Here is a 21,635-nt window from a genome sequence, read left to right on the forward strand (position 1 = left end):
GGATGAGTGTAGGGCCAGAGAGATGGTGTCTGCAGTGGACCTGTGGCACTAGCAGGCACATTTGAAAGGATCAAGGCAATCTCGTAGATTCAAGTTGATGTGATCCATGACTAAACTCTTGTAACACTTCATAATGATGGATGTCACCAGGCAGCAGTCATTGGGGCATGCAGCATGAGTTCTCTTTGGCACCGGGATAGTAGTGATGTTCTTTAAGCAAGTGGAGACCTCGGATCAAAGTAAGGAGAGGTTAACCATGTCAGTGAATACTCCCGCTAGCTAGTCCGCACAGGATCTGAGTGCATAGCCGGGGCCTCCATCTGGGCCGATCACTTTCCATGGGTTCACTCTCAAGAAGGCTGTCCAAAGAAGGTTCACTAGGCTGACATCAGTAGCTGTCCTGTGAGGGCAAATTAAAGTGGGTTGGGCCTGAACTCATTGGAACATTGAAGAGTGAGAGGCAACAATATCTAAACATAAGATTCTACGGGCACTTATGGGATGGATGCAGAAAGATTGATTCTCCCCATGGGAGAGTTGATAACATAATCTCAGTGTACTTGGTGGCCAAGTGGGCAGGCATTGGTCTCTTAAGCCAAAGATCGTGGGCTTGATCCCCACCTGGGCCTAACAGCCCATTAGTTATTAATTTGGGGTGGCGGGGTGGCACGGTGGCTCAGTGGTTGGCACTGCTGTCTCACAGCGCCAGGGACCCAGGATCATTTCCAGCCTCAGGCAACTATCCATGTGGAGTTTGCACAATTTCCTCCCTGTCTGCATGGGTTTCCTCTGGGTGCTTGAGTTTCCTCCCACAGTCCAAGGGTGAGCAGGTTAGGTGGATTGCCATGCTAAATTGGCCATATTGTCAAGAGTGGGAAATGAAGGGATAGGGTAGGGTGTGGCTCTGTGTCGGATGCTCTTCGGAGGATTGGTGAGGGCCCAATGAGCCGAATGGCCTGCTTCCACATGGTAAAGATTCTATGAATAAGATGTCACACATTTAAAACAGAAATGAGGAGTAATTTCTTCTCTCAGGAGTTCCAAATCTGTGGAATTCTTTACCACAATGGGATATTGAAGCTGGGTTAGTGATTTTGTTCAAGTCTGGAATAGATTTTTAATGAAGGAACCAAGGGTTATTGGGAAAAGTCAGGAAAGTAGATTTCAGAATTATGAAATCAGCCATGATCTAATTGAATAGTGGGCAGATCCAATGAATGAATAGCCTTCATCTGCTCTATATTTTGTAGCCATATGACTCCAATCAAATTCCTAAACATTTATGCAAGTGTTTTTGAAGAAGCAAAATAAATACAAATAAAATTAACTAAGAGGATCATCCCTATTCATACCACCACCACCCCCTCCATGGTGCATCCTTCAGGCACACACACCCACCCCACCATCCAAACCTTTTCTCCAACTATGTAACTATTTCTGTTCAATGGTTACTTCTTCTAAAACTCGGGGATAGATCTTGTCCTTGTGCACTCACGCTCTCTTAGCAAATATATTTCTGTACTGAAGTACACAACAGATTAGTGCTCAGGCTCTACAGTTTCCATCTTAGAACATTATCATAAGGATCCACCTCTTTCTGTTCTGTATATAAGCTGCTGATCATAGAGGCCAGTAAATTCATACATGATGTTGTGAATTTGGCCATTTCATTCACCCAAATTGACCACTCAGCTTGTATCAGCACTGAGTCATTCTCCAACATCTCAAATCATATTTAAACCATTCAGTCACTGCCACAGGGTTCACCAGGCCATAAGTACAGCTCTGCCTGAAGGATATCAGAGTGAACTGATAATAGCTGCCCATGCTATTTGGGATTTGCTTGCTTGGTGCCGGAGGCCTACTGCTTGTTTTGAAGTAAGGCGTGAGATTCATGTTGATTGTTTTGGCACAGCTCCCACTTAAGAAGGCAAGGTTTTTGCTGTCTGAAGTGTTAAGGGTGAGTGGATTAATGTTGCCTCAGAAACGCTTATACAGCACAGGAAAGAGTTCAGTAACATTAATAAGCTGCTTACAAGCATACACAATATCCTTAAATTGTTGCACCTGTTACCCAGGTTAATTTGTAACTCGTGCAATTTGAGCCGATCCACACTGCTCATGCTATTTCAGATGCCAAATGTTGCAGCTAGTTTCAAATGGATCAATCAATTATGAAAGCATGTCCTGAAACTGGATGGAAAATCTTAATGTTCCAAGCTTGTGCAGAGTATTGATGCAATTAAGAAACAAACAAAGAATTGAGAGCATGTGTACACTCACTTTTTAATTTTGTTGCCTGGACAGATCAGATGATGCCCTAAAGTACCCATCTAAATTGCAGAAACTATTCATCATTTGCCATCTTTTGCATAATCCAGCAAACCAGCTGGCATCGGCCTTGATGTTACTCAGTGTTTGAATGCTCTGGCAATGCAGCTTGTTCATACAGGTGATGCTCTGGGAATATGTAATCAAGAGGCATTCTGCCTAAAATCTGAAGTAAATAAACTGACAAACATCTCAGCACACCAATCTTCAATGATGGGAATTGTTCCCAAAGAAAAACTACAATTTTCAATCAACTTAATTTACCCATTTAGCACAAACATTCAATATGCATCATAATTAATACAACTTTGAACATAATTCCCAGAGCTTGTCACTTTTTACAAGCATGAATCAAATTGGTGTTGTATGCCTGACAGCTGCTCCATCTTATATTCTATTAATTGTACTTGCATCTGCTTACTCCACTGCCGAAGGCAGTGAGGTGCATATGGCATGGATTGTACCAAAGATATATTTCTCCTTATACAGGTCTTTGTGGTGAGTACAGATGTTGTTTTGACTGTTGGTGTTGAGTTAGTTTGAGTCATTAGGAGAGAATTTCAAATAAACATCCAACATTGGATCATATTGGTGAAATGCCCCGTACCCACTAAGGCCACGGTCATAAGGCTTTCAGATATAGGCCTTTGCGATATTTTCATGGCAAGTTATAGTGCAAAATGGATATTGCACAGAGGCTCATCTTGTGGGAGTGTGATATATTTTGGAGTGTGAAGAGGAGTGAAACCCAGGGTGGATCAGGGATGTGCTAGTTGCAGATCAGCAGACTTTTGTGGGACTCAGATGAATATATTTGGAAAAATACTTTTTAAAAGATTGTGTTTGCCACACAGTCTCTGAAAATGCCTTTAAGAAACAGCATTGTCCCCTTGACATGAAGAAAGCATTGAGAAAAGCTGGACTTTGCGTGGTCCACATACTTCTCTCTGAAAATTCCAACTGGAACTCAAAAGCCACACTGCAACCTGAATTGCATATTTAAATAGCCTCTCACCTACTTTGGAATAAGGCTCGCAAAAGGGTATCTAAAACTAGTGCCACAAAGGTAACTGAGTGCAAGCCTGGGAGATTGGGGAGTTCAATATCTCAATTTTGTTTTTAAAACATTTTTTGTAGTCTGATCTAGTCAGCAATTGGCTACAGCCAGAAGGTACCGTGCAACCAGGCTCTTTTTATTTGCAGCTCACAAACGGTAAAGACACACTGCTGTGACAGATAAGTAGCTAAGTGGCCAACTAATTTGTTAACTGGTTGAATCAGGTTTCTCTAGGCACACTTCAGCTGGCAATAAATACATGGTTCTTTAGTGTAACAAGAGGTAAATGGATGTAGTTAGGAAATGGAGTGTAAACCTAGAGTTTGATGAGCGGGTGCTAAATGTTTGGCTCCTTTATTCTGGTTTTATACCCTCCTTGCCCTGTAGGAATAGGTTCTTGCCAAACTACAGGGGAAGGAGCTTTGTTAAGTACCTGGTAAATGGTTAAGGTCTATTTCAGTCTAACGTTTTACGTTATGTACAAACTAGTGGTGAAGTTAATATAGTACATAAAAAAGTAAAGTTAAATTAGTGAATAATATGATTAGAATTAGTTTTATTATCATGTGTACTCAAGTATTGGAATCCAGGAGCACCGTGAAAAGTGTAAAAAAATCACCATTCTTCGGCACCATCTTGGTTACACACATGATTTCAAAACCAGAATTTAAAACAAAAACAGCAGTCACAAAAGGTAACAAAGCAATAGGAATCAGAAACATTCAGACATTAAAGTCTTATTTAAGTCTGCTCTCCATGCAGGCGCCCAGGCCGAGCCACAGCCTGAGAGGAGCCGAGTGCCTGCTGTTGACACTACTGCCTCTGTTCTCCTCCCGTTGCTGCCGCTGGCTCTGATTCTATAACTAACGGTGCAGCAGTCAGATCCCTGCACATGCATCGGAAGGACCTGCTCAGGGCCTCCAATCGCCGGATCCCAGTATATGCTCAGGCAGGGCTCGTTCACAACCTCTGATCACCGGATCCCTAATTAGATCTCGGAACATGTCAAGCAGGGCCCACTCAGAATCTCCATTCACCAGGTCCCGAAACTTTGTCTGTCATTTAATGCCTTGCCAAAGCAAAAACGTTTAAAGAAAAAGCACAAACAAAAAGAAAGAAGAAAAAAAAGCAATCGGAAGCGAATGAGCTCAGGAATTCAAATGCAGCGCTGCCACTCCGCCGCCATCATGTCGGAGGCACGAAATAATCTGGTTCAAACTCATTAAGGATGGCAGGACAGGTGAGGCATGTGGGAGGTGAGGTGCTTCAAGGCTGAGGCATATGGAAGCTTCTGGATACCAATGTGACTCAGGGCACAACACATCTGCAACAAGCGCTGGACGTTTGAGCAGTTTATGAGCTGGAAGCTGAATTAGAGCAATTGCAATGAATGAGAGCAAAAGGAGGATAGCTGGATTTTTGATAGTGATAATGGGAACTGCAGATGCTGGAGATTCCAAGATAACAAAGTGTGGAGCTGGATGAACACAGCAGGCCAAGCAGCATCTCAGGAGCACAATTTTTTTTGTTTTGGAAGGCACTTAAGATAGGGATTCTAATTTGATCAAAGGTCAGGGACAGAAGGACGTGACTGCAACAGAGCCAGGTAAGGGAACACCGTGGGCAGGAGTGCAGAGTGTCAATCTCTGCGATTGTCCAACGGGCTTGGGGTTCGGGTGGGAGTGTTGGCTGTAGGATGGATGAGCAAACTGACCATGGAGCATGGTACGGGAAGCCAGTCAAGTGGAGACTGTAATGAGGAATGTAGTGGTAGCACATGGTAGTAGAGTGAAGGGGATTGCCATCCTTCCCCAACACCAAAGAGTGAGAGTCTAGTTTGTCATGTTGCTTTCCTTGTGCCAGAGTTTGGGACAAGTGCTCAGAGTTAGCAAGCAACATGCTTTAGGAGGGGAGATGAACCAGTTGTTGTGATCCATACAGGTACCAATAACATTGGTAGGGCGAGGCAACAGGTTCTGCGCAGAGAATATGAAGAGGTAGGCACTTAATTAAAAAACACAGCTTTAAAGGTTATAATCTCAGGATTATTACCAGTGCAAATTAACATGAAGTACATATAATTAGAGAGATGAATGCATGGCTCAAAGACTGGCATAGGGAGAAGTGATTTCTGATTTGAGGGGTATTGACATCAATGCTGTAGAAAGCGGGAGCTTTCTTTGGAACCTTTGGGCCCTGAACGGAGCTGAGACAAGTGTTCTTGAGAGCTAAACACGAACGGAAGTAGAGAGGGCTTTTTAAACAAAACTATGGAAACAAGAACCAAAAGAACTGCAGAAGTTGTAAATCAGGAACAAAAACAAAGTTGCTGGAGAAGCTCAACAGGTCTGGCAGCACCTGAGAAGGAGAAAGCAGAGTTAACATTTCGGGTCCGGTGACCCTTCCTCAGAACTTCCTATGTTCTGAGGAAGGGTCACCGGATCCGAAACGTTAACTGCGCTTTCTCCTTCACAGATCCTGCCAGACCTGCTGAGCTTCTCCTGCAACTTTGTTTTTGCTATGAAAACAAGAGATCAAATGTGGCATAATGTGCGATATCAAAGACAAAAATGTTAAATTGGGAAATGAGGCTCAGAAAGGCAGCAGGGGACAGAGAAGACGCAAAGCTTAGTTGACCATCAGTCAGGGCTAGATATTACAGACATAACAAAGAAGCAAAACCAAAGGTTCCATATTTGAATGTGCTTATCATTCATAACAAAGTGAATTAATTGACCTCTCATATTGAGGTAAATAAAGATGACCTAAAAGCCATACTAGAGACTTGACTGTAGGACCATAAGGATTCATCCCTGAATATTGAGGAGTATGTGACATGAGAGAAGAATTGGAAGTTAGGTAAAAGTAGAGGGGTAGCACTGTTTATCTTGCAAGTATTGCTACAATTGCTAGAGAACTTATTATTTCAGGAGATCAGGATGTAGAATTTGTTTGGATGAAGACTTGGAATAGTAGGGGAAAGAAGTCTTGATTTGATTTGATCTATTATTGCCACATGTACCAAAATACAGTGAAAAGTATTGTTTTGTGTGCTAACCAGGCGAGTCATACCTTACGAAAAATACATCAGGGTAATAGAACAGAATGCAGGATATAGCTACACAGCTACAGAAAAGGTGCAGGGAAAAATCAACTTTAACAGAGTATAGATAGAGTGGACAGCCAGAGATTTTTTCCTCAGGTGGAGGTAGCTATTACAAGTGGGCATAGTTTTAAAGTGAATGGAGGTAGATACTCAGAGAGTGGTAGGGGCGTGGAATGCATTGCCAGAGAAGATAGTGGAGTCGGCCTCATTAGGGGCATTTAAGCGGCTATTAGATAGGCATATGGATGATAGTATAAGGTAGGGGTGGAGGTTAGATAGACCTTAAGATTAGGGTAAAAGTTCAGCACAACATCATGGGGCAAAGGGCCTGAACTGTGCTGTTCTGTTCTATGTTCTATGTTCTAACATATGAGAGGTCTGTTCATAAGTCTGATAACAACCAATATGTTGGTACGTGTTCCAAATTTTTGCACCTTCTACCTAACAGAGGAGGTGGAAGAAAATACACGTGAGGTGGAAGGGTCTTTGATTATGTTGGCTAGTTTCCCAAGGCAGTGGGAAGTATAGACAGAGTCGATAGAAGGGCAGCTGGTTTTCAAGATGGATTGGGCTGTGTTCACAACTCTCTGTAATTTCATGTGGTCTTGGGCAGAGCTGTTGACCTTCCAAGCTGTGAAGTATCCAGATAGAATGCTTTCTATGGAGCATCAATAAAAATTGGTAAGAGTTATTCTGAACATGTCAAATTTCCTTAGCTTTCTGAGGAAGCAGAGGCATTGGTGTGCTTTCTCGACTGTAACATTGAGGTAGATAGGCCAGGGCAGATTGCTGGTGATATTTATTCCCAGGGACTTGAAGCTCTCGAGCACTTCCATCATGTGTCATCCACTCTGCTTTCTGAAGTTGACGACCAGTCCTTTGTTTTGCTGACATTGAGAGAGAGATTGTTGTCTTTACACCATGCCACTATGCTGTCTATCTCTTTTCTATACTTTGAGTTGTCTTTGTTTAAGAGCCGACCTACTATGATGGTGCCATTAACACATTTGTAAATGGAGTTAAAGCTAAATTTAATCAGTGAGAGAAATCTACTGCACCCTAACACCCCTAACAATAACTAGAATGTGGAACAAGAAGAAATAGTGGGCGAGTATGATAAAGGAATGGCAATAATCATGGGTGATTTTAATCTTTTATGTACGAACGGGAAAAAACAGATTGGAAGCAATAGTCTGGAAGAGGTGTACACAAAATGCTTTTGAAAATGTTTCTTGTGGTTGAGTCCAAAAATATGGGCCACAGTTTTAAAATTAGAGGTCACTTTTTTGGGACAGAGATAAGGAGAACTTTTCTGTAAGATTCCCTACAGTGTGGAAACAGGCCCTTCAGCCCAACAAGTCCACACTGCCCCTTGGAGCATCCCACCCAGACCCCTCCCCCTATAACCCACACACCCCTGAACACTACGGGCAACTTAGCATGTCCAATCCACCTAACCTGCACATCTTTGGACCGTGGGAGGAAACCGGAGCACCCGGAGGAAACCCACACAGACACAGGGAGAATGTGCAAACTCCACACAGACAGTTACCTGAGGCTGGTATCGAACCCGGGTCCCTGGTGCTGTGAGGCTGCAGTGCTAACTACTGAGCCACCGTGCCACCCCACACTTCTTTCTTCTGAAGTTGGTGCAACTTTGAACCTCTTGAAGGTGGTGAAATGAGATCATCATAAATGTTTTTTAAGACAGAGATTGATAGATTTTTGTTAGCAAGAAAATCAAAGGTTATCAGGGAATTTGAAATACGGATAAATCAGTCATGATCACGAAAAGCAGAGTAGACTCAAGGGTCCTAATTGCCTCCTTCTCTCCTATTTCCTATGTTCATATGTATGTCTAAAATCAGATATTCCTCTGCTAATTATCCATTTCCAGGTTTCAAAAAAAGTGCAAGGTCACTTTTTGAATCTCTCCAATAAATCAAAGAAATTGCAGTACAGATGGAATGAGTTTAGCCCGTAGTATCTCTTGTTGATTTTGGCTCAGTATCAAAGTTAAGATGAGCCATTTTCAACATTATTTATTCAGGTGCATTGGCAAAAGAACTGAACCCAAACAATCAGTTTAAAATTGTTGTCTCCTGGTTCAGTCAGTAGGAACAGTTGTTCTTTATCCATGTTAGATATTTTCCTAATCAACCTCTTCAATGATGTTACCACACACCTCTGGAGCAGGTGAGATTTTAACCTGGGCCCACAGGTACGATCACAGCCACAACACCATCAGGGTTCCTTTGGCTAGGTTCCCTAGAATTTTATTAAATTAGCCTGTACAGAGGTGTTATTACATAACTCTGTATTAGGTGAATCTTTGAACCTAGTTCCCCTAGACTAGAAGTAGGAACACAACCACTATTCTACAACTGACTCTTCAGCTGGCTCTACAAATAATGGACTATCTGCTTCACTTTGTTGCACTCCAGGCAGCAAAGTTGAAAGAAACTTTGGGCTATTTTCTTAAGCCCCAGCTCTGTGTTCTTTCCCTACACATGAATATTGTGTCCTGTCTTGCAGTGTTCATTTCATTTACTCTTAAGTGTCATGGTCAATTCAGCTTCAGGGTCCATTATGGTAATACATTTAACATTCAAATTATTGTCTACATCAAACAAAATCTTCTAATCTTCCCCTTTCTGCTCTGGTCTCAATCATAAATGCATAATACATTTAAGCAGCTCACGAACCTATGACAATATTTTTTCTCTATTAAACCTAAATGTATTTTTAATAACTTTTAACACTTGGATTGGTTTCTTTCTTCAGCTCAAGTTTATCAATATAATTATATTTTCTTATTTCGACCATCATCTCAATGAATCTGTACATCCTTGCATTTGTTTTCAAATGTATAAAAATGAACGTAGAATTTGCCAGTTTCTGTCAGTTCCCACCTGGATGATGTGTTGATTATGGCCTGTTGATTCGGGTAATATATTTTGTCAACCTGAAGGTAACTCTTGTCGGCATGAGGCACTATTGAAAAGGAATCAAATAAAGGAATGCCAATTATTTCTAGGTGAAGGACCACTTCCTGCCAAATATGTGGGCAGAGATGTGGCTGCAGGTTTAGTCTCATCAGCCACACAAGGACCCACAGAAGGGGAGCTGATGGCTTAGTGGTATTATCGCTGGACTGTTAATCCAGAGACCCAGAACATTATCTAGGGTCCCTGGTTTGAATCCCATCATGGCACATGGTGGAATTTGAATTCAATAAAATATCTGGAATTAAGAATCTAATGATGATCATGATCCATTGTCGATTTTAGGAAAAACCCGTCTGGTTCATTAATGCCCCTTAGGGAAGGAAATCTGCCATCCTTACCTGGTATGGCCTACGTGTGTCTCCAGACCCACAGCAACATGATTGGCTCTTGACTGTCCTCTGGGGAAATTAGGGATGGAAAATAAATGCTGCTTAGCAGTGCCACCCTCATCCCATGAATGAATAAAGAAAAAAAACCCAAAACCGATAATACAAAATTTCCAAGGCAGACAATCATATTCATTGGCAAGTGATTGCCAGCAATGATGACTTGTAATGTACTGGTATGGTATGTGGCTCATCTATTCTTTTGAGTGATGAGGCATTGTAGCTAATAGATGTATATTTTGCTTGGAAGGGTTGATTCTTGATTGCCTGCTCGCTTGGAATTTAATAATTATGCTGCAAGAATATTTATTCATGGCATGTAGGTATCATTGGCTCAGTCATCGTTTATTGCCCAGCCCTAATTGCCCTTGAACTTATTTAAACTTAATAACCATTGCAAAATCTCCATATCCCATTTTTCTTGCCATTTGCTACGATTGTTTAGCAGTTAATGCCAAACACACAGTCATAAAAATGTCAGTTTGATATTTCCCAAAATTAGGAAGTTCACATAATAAAAGACTTTCTGTTTGATCTGTGGATGAGCTATAAACTTACTAAGATAAGTGAAACTAATAAGTATATAAAGAAGGACATAGAAAGATGAGTTGATAGGCTGTGATGCTCTAAGGTGAAACAAGGGTTCGTGTGGAGTGCAAATACTGACATTGACCTGTTGAATCTGTTTCTGTACAAATGCTATGTCATGAAGTTAATCCATGCAGTCTCTCCTCTATTAGAATTGAAGGTTAGACTTGTGAGGTGCTCAGAGATTCTGACCTCATACAATTTCTGAATAGGAAAGAGTTAATAAATGCAACAAATATTGATTTTTTTTTAATGTGTTGATTGAAGGGCTGGCCTTGGAATTCATGTGTTTTGTACATATTGTTGCAAACCTCCAGTCAAGTCTCAAGGCCAAAATGCAAGTGATCACCATGGTTAGAATAAGTCTCAAAAAATAACCAGTACAATTCTGCTACTCCCATCAATAACCAGGGGAATACCATTGGCCAGAAACTGAACTGTACCAGCCATAAAAATACCATGGCTCATGGAGCAAGTCAAAGGCTAGAGATTCTGCAGAGAGTAACCTGTCACCCAAGCAAAGTCAGGTGTGCAGTGAAACATTTTCTACTCGCCTGGATTGGTGCAGTTCCAACAACACTTAAGAAGCTCAAAACAACGAGGACAAAGCAACCCACTTGTTTAGCACCCCATCCACTATCTTCAACATTCACTTCCTTTACCACCACAAATTGGCAGCAGTGTGTACCATTTACAAGTTTCACTGTTGAAATCTAACAAGCCTGCTTCAATAGCATCTTCCAAAACTATGATCTCTACCACCTAGAAGAAGGACAATATTTGCATGGGAACACCACCTCTTGCAAGTTCCCCTCCAAGCCACACACCATCTGGACTTAGATCTTTATCATTGTTCCTGTACTGATACTGGGCCAAAATCCTGATGTTGCCTCCCTAACAGCATTGTGGGTGTCATTACACCACAAGGACTGCAGCTGTTCAAGAAGACAGCCACCATTATCAGCTCCAGGGCAATTTCGGATTGGCAATAAATGCTGACATTCATCCTCGGATCAGAGACTATGAACTAACAAAGACTTCAGTTTTTGACTTTGAAAGCCAGTAAATAGGAAGTGATAAGTAAGACTGAGGGTTATAAGATATTCCACAGTTTTAAAATGCTACAGAAGAAAATAATTATCGTTAATTAATTAATTAATTAATTAGGAGGCCCTAGGGAGAAGACAGAATGCATAAAGTAGAGTGTCCAGACCTCAGTGTAACAAAAACCTTTTGAGAAACATTAGTCTCATCTTTATAAATAAGAAAGAAACAAGAACAATTGTAATGGACAGACCCGAGTTGAATGAAGGCTGTAAGTAAGAGGCACTGTCCAACAATTATTTCCTTAATCTAGCTTGATGCGTAGAGGGGGAAGAGAATAGAGTTTTGACAATTTTCTTCCTGAATAGATGAATTGCTTTCTCTCAGTGGCACTAAATATTCCAAAATTACTTTCATCCAGAAGGATCTGCTTAGCATTATAATATTCTTCCTGTGCATTAGTGTTGATGACCTTAATGCCAGCATAATTGATAGCTAAATCCCACTAGCACAATACACTAATTCTCGCCCTTCACACATGCATGCACACAATTCTGATTTACATTTCAGGTTACAAACACAGAAGAGCAACAGAAGTAGCTAGGCAATACTTTGTGCTAGACACAATAGAAATTGAATTCAGTGAAACAGTTCAGCCATAGCTGGATGGAAGTTAGGAGACAGAGGAACAGAAGTAATTCAAGAAGTTGCGTGACACAGAATGATCAATTCTTGCTGTTGTCACATGGAATCCTGGCTGTCAGCAGTCTCCAAATGTCATTTCTTCTGGGTATTGTTGATTTTGCAAAGGAAGATCCTCTCTGTATATCAGAACTGTTGAGGTATTGATGCCTTCCTTGTACCAGTGGTACCAAGGCAAGAGATCTTGTCTTGGTATCCATGCTGTCCAAATCCAAGATATTTCCAAGGTGTTCAATAATCCCAGATTGTGAGGTTCTCTCATGATATATCTTTGTTATGTGATGAAGCCAAGATCTTATATTTTGCAGTCTTCTTAGTGGACAACATATCCCCAAACTATGAATGTCCAATGTAACGACCGTTCGTACTTGCTAACACAATCTCATACAGGGTGTAATTTTAAAGGTCCGATATACAAAAATTCATGTGATTCCGAACACTGCTTTACATCGTGCTGCATTTTGTTCTGACTTGTATACAAAGCAACTTGCAACAGGCTCCAGAGCAGAATAAATTTGCAACCCAGGGGACTGCCAGTAATTGAATTATTTTCTATTATCATCAGTAAAAACTTCCATGATCATAACACCATGAGCTTAGCAAAAAGCCTGTAAACCTTTCACAGGAGTCTTTCCGAATAGGATTTACTGACTAAAAGTTCTACTGTTCAAAATTTTTCATTGCATCTTCATTTTCTAGGCAGTATTTTAGTGGTGCTGAAAATAGTTGCCACATCTCTTTTCTCAGTTTAACCCCAAATAAATCTCACTACACCTAGACATCTGAATGGAAGATGCAGTCTGTGCAGATACATTATCATTGTCTTGTATAGCAACAAAGGATGCATTAACTGAGTAAACCATCATTGAAATTGTTTTTTTTTCCCCCAAACTTTGCAGCCACTGTAAGACGTAATGGAAGTTTAATGAGGTTGCTCGTTCTTTTAGCCTTTACATGCAATGAGTACATATCAGAAAGTTGATGGGCTTCAATAAATTTATTTTATTGAGTCCAAATGGAAAAATATCACTTGGATTAAATTTGAGAGAGAAAGTGATGTGAGCCTCCAACAGATTGTGTTACCTGACGAAGCAATGATTATATTACCACCTGTAACATAAGGCACTGGACACGGATATCATGGTGTTGAAGAATCCAGTAGACATTTATCACAATCAACTATTATAAACAAACATTACATTCCTCAGCTATTTAAATGTCTGAGCAAGCATTAAGCTAATAGTTTACAACAGAGCAGCATGCTTCTAGTTACAGGTTGTACTTCAAGTGATCCTAGAGTAAGATGAAATGTGAGACCTTTATACCCTTATGTCACACGCTATGATACCTTGAAGTTTTTCCTTTTAAAGACAATACTAACATGCTGACCATGAGTCACAACACAACAGAGAGCAAAGAACAAGGTTTCCTTAGGCATCACTTCCAGGCACCCAAAAACCAATGAACAGTAAGAGGTGCCTTCAAGGAGGTCTCTTGATCTGCCTGGCTATAGCACAGGAATAGCATTGACCAGCTGAAGAGTGTTTACCTCTCAACGCCAATGAGTATAACGCCAATGAAGTCGAACAATGCAGTAAAATTAAATATTTCATCATGCATTTTTAAATATTGAGTATTGTCGTTCAGCATATTATTGTATTCTTTTTCCGTATGGCCCAGCTAATTTTAAGGTGTGCAAATAGGTTTGTTTAAATTGGCTTTATTGAATAAACATGCTTATTTTATGTTGATTCTGCTGCAGTCATCATCAGGAATATATCCCTGAAAAACTGTGTCAGACTCCAAAAATCAACTAGCATCATGTTTTCCAAAGTATCCCTTTATCCCAGTTTTATACAAACACTTATGCTGCAAAAGAGCACAGAAAATTTCGAAATCTTTGGAGATTTGTTCTAAATGTTAAAACAGCTACAAGGTGTTTACTGGCGAGAGTCTGAGGTTATTCATGTCTCTTTCACTGGCAGCAATCCATCACAAGTCAGTGTACAGATCCACAGAGATGCTGCTGCTTAAACACTAGGCCAAAAAGCAGGAGGAATGTGAGAAACTAATGTGTGTGTAGTGGCTGAGAGAGGGAACAGAAACATATTGGCAGCTGCACAGTGAATGCAACTGATCCATTGGATCAGAAATAAACAAGAGGAGCCAGGAGAAACAGAAAAACCAAGTGGAAAAAGAAAGAGGAGTGCTTGGGGTTACAAAGATAGACAATGAACAATTATAGAGGACTTTGTTTTTACTTCAAGAACTACTCTGTTTTGTACAGATCAGTAATTGATGGGTTGAAGTACACCCCAACTGCAAGCACCCAATAAAAGGAATAAATCACAAACAAAAATTAACCTACAGCCTCAAAACATTGGAATAAATAACTCAATGTAATATTTGATTTATACAAGATATTTCAGGGCTCATTTGAGGATTTCAGCGTCCAATTGTTTTTAGGTGTCAAACAGCCATGCAATATTCAAAAACTGAATTCGGAGATGTGCACGCATAATTCCATTGCGGAGTATGCCAAATGTTGGAATGAAGAATTCCCTATTAATGATATTTAAAAGGACCATTCAGTATCCTATTTACAGATTAGATATTATACGGTATGCTTTGGTTATTGGTGCAATTATTCAATGTTTTTGTCGGTTTCATATGCAAAGCTAAGGTTTGAATAGTTTAACAGGAATTGGTTCACTGATATGGCAATGTTTCTATCTTGTCTAAGCTTCTGAGTTGAAGAAGGTTGCTAGCAGACGTGGTCTGTAGTTCTCCATCTGGGAATTGAACTTTGCTGGAAGAAAAATAAGGGTTTAACCAAGCAGGACAAGCTGCTCAAAGGAAGAGAAAGTAGAGGTGGAAGTGCAAAAAGAACTGGAGGAAAAAAAAGAGAAACTACAATGCTGACTGCCTTTTATAACCCAGTTTCTTCTATTTAACATTTTATATATTCAATAAAGCAAATTAAACAAAGATAAAAGACTGAAAGCCACGGAAACAGAAGTCAAATCAGAAATGGAATTTACAAATTTAAGTTAAAATGTTGTTATTTTGTGGAGTGATGATGTACTCCAGCCTCATCCTGCCCATTCAGTGGGGCTCTTTATGTTTAACTACATCATGAGTGATCACAGCCTCACCTCCTCCATTCATTGACAGAACCGTACTTATCACCTTCCTTCTATCGTTGACCAGTTCTCTTTCTGACAACAAAATAAAAATCACCAGAACTGCAATTACAGATCCAATTTTATTAAATCACTCTGTAATTATTGCTGGCAAACCAAAACTAATCATTCCCTTGATGATGGGAATGAGAGATAATAGGAACTGCAAATGCTGGAGAATCTGAGATAACAAGGTGTAGATCTAGATGAACACAGGAGGCCAAGCAGCATCTTAGGAGCAGGAAGGCTGATGTTTCGGGTCTACATCCTTCGTCAGAAAAAGGTCTAGGCCCAAAACGTCAGCTTTCCTGGTCCTAAGATGCTGCTTGGCCTGCTGGGTTCATCCAGCTCTACACCTTGTTATTTCCTTAATGTTCCCTGGCTTCCAAACGCTTTTCTGTACTGCCGTCAGGAGGTGCTTCCTGACTGACTGCTGCATGAAATGTAACCTTCAGCTGAGGAAATTGGAGGTGGTCTTGGAGGACTCTGGGTCTCAAAGTCCCATCATCAGACTACATCATCTCAATTTGTGACACAGCAATCTTGACTAACAGACATGGACACATGTAGAGTGGGTGGAATAACAGCAGGAATACTTTCTTCCTGAGATGGAACAGTGGATTCATGCTGTTGCAAACTCCCAAGTTAGATCTCTTAGAAGTCCCACTGATACGCGAGAGAACATATTGATAGAATGTTGAATTGCACTGGAATCCCTGCTGGATGTTGCTATTCAGAGTAATAAAGGAATGAATCTGGGCTTTTAACATAGGAGTCTCATCTCGAACGGCAGCTATTCACATAACACTGCAAGCTATGTCACCAGCCATCAGATGGATTCAAAGGTATGCTGCTCTTCGAGGTAGCCATCTACTTCAGGGTTGTAAGGACGGTCCCAGAATCTGCAGAAAGGTTGGTGCTAGACACCTCCTCATTCCTAAATATCGAGCCCAAGCTTCTGATAGCCTTTTAATGGCAGCAAGTATTTCTTAGCAAATGTTCACCAACCTATTGTAGCCTGGATCATAGACGTCGTCAGCTGAATCCTCTGTTGCAGAATTAATGGTTTGACCTTCCTCCCTAGTTAGCTGGCATCTATGTTTTTTTTCCCATCACCCCAACTTCTACAAATCTGTGACTATTTTCTCACCACATGTTCCCTTCACTGTCCCAGCCTCTAAAACAGCATGGGCAATGTCGCAACATGGACTTAGAATATTTCTTCACCTCTACTCGTTCTTCACTGACTGGGAATGCTCCAGTGTTGGATATCTGATTAGAAAAGTGGACAAGGGTGAAGTTTTGATGAGGAAAAAAAGAGAAAGTAAAAAGGATGTGGTTACAATTAGAGAAAAGGAGGGTTCAAAATGAAAATATCCTCATTATTGATACCTTCAGAGCAGCTATTGACCTCAACATCATCAATTTCCCACAATCCCAAGGAAGGAGGTTTCAAGACGAGGGGACACATTAAGGTGAGAGGAGAGAGATTTAAAAAAAAGACATGAGGCATAAATTTTAGACACAGAGTGTTGCTCGTGTGTGGAATGAAGTTCCTGAAGAAATGGTAGATGTGGGTACAATTACAACATTTAAAAGAATTTTGGTAAGGACATGACCAGGAAAGGATTGGAGGGATGAGGGCCACGAGCAGGTAGTTGGGACGAGTTTATTTTGGGATTATGTTTGGCAATGGACTGGTTGAACCAAAGGGTCTGCTTCCATGCTATATGACTCTATGACTATGTCTAGCACTGTCTCTTCTATAGTGATTAAAGCATGCAAATATGTTGCAAATATGATAGGGCAGTTGGAGATGCTTTCCCCAGTGTTGTCAAGCATGCTGGCATTTGGTACTGCAGATTGTGTCAAACCCACAGGATCTGATCCAACAGAAGATACTCTAATTTTTTTGCCTTGTGCACTGTGTGACATTATTGACAGGAAGTGTAATTGCAATCTGAAGTCCAGCCTCCTTCAGTTAGTGAAAGACAGACTACAAACTCTGACACAGATTTGGTGATGAGCCCTTTCTTTCTGATCAGCAAAAGCATACACTGTCAAGACATCGATGTGGTGGTTGTAGATGTTTTTGAACCAACCTGTTGAGATGGGTTATGACACACTTTTGGTGCAGGTGAGCCCGGAATCCAGGCCTCTTGGCCAGGAATAGGGACACTACCAGTGCACCCACCTGTGAGCTGGATGTACTATTCAATGTTTTAATTGATCAGTGCTTAATTGTAATAGTCCGTTAATCGACTATATTCACTGTTTGCTTGTTTGTCTGGATATGGTCGCTGAGAGATAAAGCAAATAAAAGTTTCCAGAGAGACCTGAGAATCTAGAGCTGAGAACATGTGTACAGAAATACTGAGACAAAAGCGCTATACATAAACCTGTTATAGATTTAGCACTAGTGTCATTTCTCAATTGCCCTGAAGTAAGTAAGATATATAAAATGGAACAAGCAGCTAGCAAACATACAACAATGGGCTTCAGCATTCTGTTTTGCTCCAGGCCAGTAAGATGACAGAAATCAAGGCATCATCCTAGAAAGGAGACAGTACCATTTAAAAAATGGTTAAGTATCACTGTTTCAATCAAAGATGGTACATTGGAACAGGAGTAGGTCATTCAGCATTTCAATCTTGAAGCGGTGGCTAATCTATATCCTAATTCCATCTACTCACCCTGTCACTATCTCTTCATGCTTTCAGCTAGCAGAAAAATCTTTCAGTTTCCTGTGCAAAGGAGAAGTTAGATGCAGTAATATGTTATTTGCTGGTAGAGATTAAAAGTGCCTGGGAGCTGTTGTATATGATAGTACTTTAAAAACTTGAATAAAGTTGGATCACAAAGAAATAGGTTTGAAATAAGTTCAGCACTTGAAGGGATGAAGTACTAAGCCAGTAAGACCAGAGATCAAGAAAGATCAAGCACGTGAAATAAAATTATCCAGAGCAGCATGGACACAGGGATTAAAGCAGTTTTACTATTGTATATACAAGGGAATAAATATTGATATTCTTTCCTTTTACACGGTCATTGTTTTTTGGGTAGTGTAGCAAATAAGTAATGAGATACAGGAAGACAAAACTGATAGTTCTGCGTGAGTAAGCGAAATGTATTTTTTTCTGAGTTCTATACAGTGTGATATTTGCAAATGTAAATCACAGATGGTGAGTGGGATGGGTTCCCATTGCTGGAAGTAGTTTGTGATCACAGAATTTTACAGGATCTTTCTGCTGGGACACCCCAACAGTAACACAGCTGTGAAAGGAATTGGTTCCAGCTCAGATAGACTTATGAGATCAGTTTGAATGTTCAAGCCGAGTAAACATAAAGGAAAGTGATGACATTATTACAGAATGAGCAAGAGAAGAATTTATACAAGTTGCTGTTTTGAATATGCTTTGAATAGGAGAATAATAATAATAGTAGTGATGACAGTTCTAAAATGATATGAGGGCCTAGAAATATGATTGTGCGGCACTGTGGCTTTTCAGAAACAATTCACCTTTGCAGCTGAGGTAACCTTTACAATTGTACAAATAATCAGTAAGAAATGAAGAGATTAGAGGCAATTCAAAACAGTAAAAGAAGGTTCTAACAATTGAGCACTTCATAATCCAGAGATGGTCCAGGACTGCAATGGCCACCAAATCAGAGAGTTCTTGCCAGTATGTTCTTGATATGATACTTATCAGTGTTCAGCAGAAACAATAGAATGTAAAAATGGGATGAGGTAGCAACAACCCAGCAGAAATACAGGCAAAGTCAGATGCTTGACAAAAACAGATAGAATGAAGAAGGCAGATGATTGTAGAGCAAGAAATACAACACAGTGACTTTTGACAATGTCAAAACATCAAATCATACTGAAACTGGAGCAGCAGATGCATGCCAGGTGGCCAAGAGTTATAATAGTGGTAACTGTCTCAAATTAAAGTGAATTGAAATATGAAAACATAAAGGAAAATGTAAACTTTACAACATCGAGGGCCAAAGGGCCTGTTCTGCGCTGTATTGTTCTATGTTCTATGTTTACCTGCAAGAAACACAATGAACTAAATCTACAAAAGAATGAACCTGGAAGTCAATAGCAAAATCTACTGTAAGAGAGGAATGAGAAAGCAAAAGGTACAAACACCCAGACATGACAAAACCAACAAAGCCTGATTTTAGCTCTGTCTTTTGAGTCAGTTAAAATTTCAGCTATCAGTCATGAATTAACAGTGAGAAACAGGAAGTAGGTTCAAGGGTTATGAAGAAGTTATGGTTTGGGGCAATTAATAGAGATCATGATACATGTGTACATCTGCACGCCCACCGAACAGAAAGAAAATTGTCAGGTTGATGTGATCATGCTGGCAAATAGAGTCAGTAGATCATGATGGATACAGCCCATCAGACTTTAGGAATTGATATTCATGCTTCCTTTCAGGTTTTCAAGTATAAGTGAGGAAACAATGAACAGTGACAATGTACATTATGAAGCCCATGTAATTCATTCATCTGGACTATTCCTGAGTGGTCTGCTTTTGGGAGCTGTATAAGATATGATATGGATTTCATGAAATGGAGTTCAGAATCTAACAGCACTGCTAAATGCAGCATAAGCATGCACAGTCAGTGAGAACTAGTGGTCACACAACAATTGGGTAGGATTAAGTGCCCAGCAAAGACTTAGAAATATAGAAGGTACACTGTAGACCATCTGAGTGCTTCAATTATTTAGAAAACTGAGAATCAATCCTTAATTGTAAGGTAATTGTAATTAAGGTTAATCTCAATTGTACATAAAGAGGTATCTGAGCTTTATGTCTCAACAGAATTGTTGGAAAAACAGTGAAATCCATGTTGTGTTATACTCAATGAAACCAGCTTATTGCTCAGTCAATCATAGCCCCGAAAGTCACGTTCAAAATGTTCATTCGAAGTTCCAAATAAATGTTGGGGATGACCTTAAATGTGATCAAATGTTTTTCCCTCTGGATCTTTCATTCTGAGATCAAAGCACAAATTTCTGTAAACTCGCATCATCAGACAAAGGGAAAATGACCGTTTGGGTCAGAAATCCTTCATCAAAATTTCTTTTGTGGAATTTATTGCACTTGATTGGATGTACCAGCCTTATAGAAATGATGAAGGGAGAGACACGTGTTATTTTTGGTAATACATGGCCTTAGCTGTGGGACGTCAGGGGGTGGGTGAGGGAAGTTGGCAATCTTGAATGTTCTCATTCAGCCATCCTTATTCCTGTTTTTCGTTTTATGTCTTAATCAAGGGCGAACACTGGTGTTTTAGTCAATAACTCAATATTTTCGAAGTGAAGAATGTTTACTGCTGCATTAAACCTGACTGATGAATCACAGTAAGATGAAGGTGATCATTGACAGATGCTGCAGCATTGTGCAGAGACCGAGACAGAGAATGATGATGGATAACATCGACAGTTTCTACCAGGTGCATTCACATACACTTATTTGCTGATAGGAAGCATGGAATAAGGAGTTGAAGTAATAAGCATAATGACAGGGAGAACTGAAGGCCAAAACTTAACGAAGTATCAGAAGTTGATTCTTCATAGACTCCTGTGAATTATTGCTCTACGAACAATTCAATTAGGCAAGGAAGGTTGTTCAGGTCAAACAAGCATTAATGTTGTTTATAGGGTAGAAAAGCTATTTAAATATCAATGCCAGTCATTCAAAAGTGGTAATAAAATGTGAGGCTGGATGAACACAGCAGGCCAAGCAGCATCTCAGGAGCACAAAAGCTGACGTTTCGGGCCTTGTGCTCCTGAGATGCTGCTTGGCCTGCTGTGTTCATCCAGCCTCACATTTTATTATCTTGGAATCTCCAGCATCTGCAGTCCCCATTATCTCTCATTCAAAAGTGGTGTTCATTTTCACCACATCAGCATTTTGGATTGGAGTGGCAGAGATATTGATATTAAGTGTTTTTGGTGAGATAGGCCTTCCAGGTGGTCCACTGATTTCTCACAGTTTGTTCCCTAGCTCTACACATATTTTTCTCCCCAGACCCGCCTTCCTTTCCTGACTCATGCTGGGGCTACATTACAACATTATCTCACTTATTCTTCATTTCAGAATTGTACAGTGAAAATCTGAGTACAGTGTCTGTCTCCTCCAGTCTCTCAGATACAGTTATTTCTGGCTCCCTTGATCCCATCTGGTTGATACTTCCCCTTCCTCGCCAAGACAG

Source organism: Stegostoma tigrinum, chromosome 26 (assembly GCF_030684315.1).
Source record: "Stegostoma tigrinum isolate sSteTig4 chromosome 26, sSteTig4.hap1, whole genome shotgun sequence".
Classification (NCBI taxonomy): domain Eukaryota; kingdom Metazoa; phylum Chordata; class Chondrichthyes; order Orectolobiformes; family Stegostomatidae; genus Stegostoma; species Stegostoma tigrinum.